General features: G+C 46.5%; 1 long non-coding RNA gene across 1 annotated transcript; it reads left to right on the top strand.

Annotated features, from left to right (window-relative positions):
• Nucleotides 1-1,189: 1,189 nt before the first annotated feature.
• On the top strand, nt 1,190-2,510 carry LOC134552984 (uncharacterized). Its single transcript, XR_010080997.1, has 2 exons — nt 1,190-1,443; nt 1,725-2,510. It is a non-coding gene; the product is annotated as an uncharacterized LOC134552984 (long non-coding RNA).
• Nucleotides 2,511-2,767: the final 257 nt, after the last annotated feature.

Here is a 2,767-nt window from a genome sequence, read left to right as displayed (position 1 = left end):
ACATGGACAGGGCGAGCTGTTTAGGTCTCTTCAGGAACAGTTTTGATTCAGTGGGACAAGGAGAAGAAAAAAACTCAGTGAGGGCCAGGCAGATGACCACATCCCCCTTGGCACACACCTTGCAGTCCAGCTCTGCCCTCTGAAGACGTGGACACTCTCCAGTGGTGCTTATTTATCTGTCACGTTGGGGTGATGGATGTCACTGCTGCTCTCAAAAACATATGCTCAGAAGTTTGTTATGGCACTAAATATGGGCTGGGTAAGAATCTGGATTGTTTAAGTGTCAAACAGTGACAACATGTGTACAATACAACACAGACATCAAGGGGGAACCAGCTCAGCTAATATGTGGTATTCATATGAGCCTTTAGGAACAAAGACCACCCATCAAGACAAACCAAAGCTGCCACAAGAATAGGTGGTGCTGCTTCCGTCACTGCGTACTGGGCGCCAATTGGCTTCCTAATTAGATTTGCAAGCTAATAAAAGGCATAAAACGCAATAAAAGGACAATATGTTACAAGTTTTCCTTTGACAAACATTGCTGTAAGTTCAGCAGATTTCTGCTCATGGTAGGTCATGAGCAGAACACACAGTGCATGTTTGTTTTTCTTATGGCCAGGTTTGTTTTCTTTACCTTTTGTATGGTTTGTACCTTTTATTAATGAGAATTAATATTTTCTGAACAAGGATAGCCCTGAGTATCACAGTTTTCAGGTAGCAATCAGCATAAATAACTCTCATACTTCTCAGCATCTTCCTTCAAATAATGGTGTTTTGATCTATTTCATATGATATTTTGTAAAAGTACATGGTAAATTGGCCAGCACAAAAAAAGAGAACCGTTAAATAAATTAATTAGACCCCAAGGAAAAAAAATCTCCTTAAATACACGAGCTGGAATTTAAGAATCTTGGAGAGAGCAGCACCACATGGGAACTGCTGGAGCTCTGTTCTCATCCTGGAAGAGCAAAGAGTTCAAACAGAACTGGAGCACTGCTTGTCAAAACTTCAAAAAGATTGAACAGAAAAGGATTGAAGGCAAAGAGTGGGAAAAACCACCCCCCAAACAAAACACAAACACCCTAGGATAGAAGAGAAGGATAGATGGAAGAGGAGAAACAATAGAAAAAAAAGAGATTGATGGAAAATTTAGACTGAAATCTAATGCATCTTCATCATGTGTGTCGTGGTTTGAAGGGAAGTGAGTTTTTTTGGAAGTAGTGGTCAAACCAATTAGTCTTTAGATCTGAATATTGGCACCTTTGTTGGCCACTAAGAGGTGGACACGCCTCTGAGGACACGAGGGGTTAAAAGCCGGATTTCCCAGCAGGACTCTCTCTTTCCTGCTCTGCTTTCGGAGAGGGAGCGTCTTCTCCTCTCCCCTGCCGGCCTGGCTAGGCCGGGTGGGGGAGGGGAGCAAGGTGGGCCTGGCTTAGCAAGGTGGGCCTCGGGGTGGGGAACAGAGGGAGCTGGAGTGGAGCTGGTCCAGCTTCCATCTAGAATGGAGGAGTGGAGGGAGAACTTTGGAGGTGCCTTCCGTCCCCCCCCTCCCTGTCCCATCCCGTTCCCCCCCCCCTTTCCCCCCCCCGGTCCCGTCTCTCTCCTCCCCCCACAGAGAGAAGGTGCCGAGTTGGAGCTGCTTGTGAGAGCTGCAGTGTCTGCGATCGCCTGTGCCTGACCTTGGTGGTGGGAGATAAAGCTTTTAACTCTTTCTAAAGCAGAAGAGAGTTATCCCTGGACGCTGTATTCTCATGGTTGGTGGTTTTGGGAGAGAGAGGACAGCCTGGGACCGAGAGGGTGATGTGAGATGAAAAGAAGCCCCTTCGATTGCCGGAATGAAGAGGAGTGGCTTATGAAGCTGGACTTTTCTTGCATAATGATAGCCATAGACGGACCCTGGACCCTCCTGACTATAAATAAGACTGTGTTTGGGTGGATGTTTTTGGCTCAAACCCAGAGACGTTTTGGCCTGCTTCGTGGAGCCCCCGGCCCCAGGGGTAAATGGGGGGGACCTGAGTCCCAAAATGAGAAGATGGCTGGTTTTTGGTACTTGGCCAAAACATCCTTAAAAAGAGCCCTGTTGCAGTGCAGGTCCATGGACGGCAGTGAGAGTGCCGGACATGGAAAGGAGGGTGTCACCCTGGCAGACCCTTCCAGGCAGTGCCATGGGTGACGTGGGAACACGGGATGGTGGACCTGTGTTTCCTGTGGGGGGGGGCGGTCTGTGGTGCGAGGGAGACTCCTCTCATCCTGGATGAAATGTGGATTGTCTGAATTTTAAAGGATGATGGTTTGGATTAGGAACCCAGGGTTGTTGAGGGATTAAGCAAGTAGATGAAGGTAATGTGCCGGAGTCAACTGAGTGAGCATGTATGGAATGGAATTGGGGGGAGGAGAAGCAGTGTTTTGGGAGGTTTTCTCTTCTGCTTTTGGGTGGTTGGGTTTTTCTTTCCTTTTCTATTGTCCATTGTTATGTAATATAATAAATTGTCTGTCTGTTTCAAGAAGTAGGCCTGCTCTGCTCTGTTCTTGACCACATCTCACAGCAGTTCATTAGGTAAAATATATCCTCATGGGTGCATTGGCGTTTTGTCTAATGTCAACCCATGACAATGTGCACATCTTGTGAGTGGTAAACGAATTTCTTCCCTTGATATATCAAACCATTAATATCCAACTTTCCTTTCTCAGTGACTGTTAGTAACAGAATGACCAAGGGAAAAAATGAGCACAATAAAACAAAACTGCAACTCCTGCTGATGTG

The sequence above is a fragment of the Prinia subflava genome, chromosome 8 (genome assembly GCF_021018805.1).
Source record: "Prinia subflava isolate CZ2003 ecotype Zambia chromosome 8, Cam_Psub_1.2, whole genome shotgun sequence".
Classification (NCBI taxonomy): Eukaryota; Metazoa; Chordata; class Aves; order Passeriformes; family Cisticolidae; genus Prinia; species Prinia subflava.
This window is presented reverse-complemented; position numbering and strand designations above follow the sequence as displayed.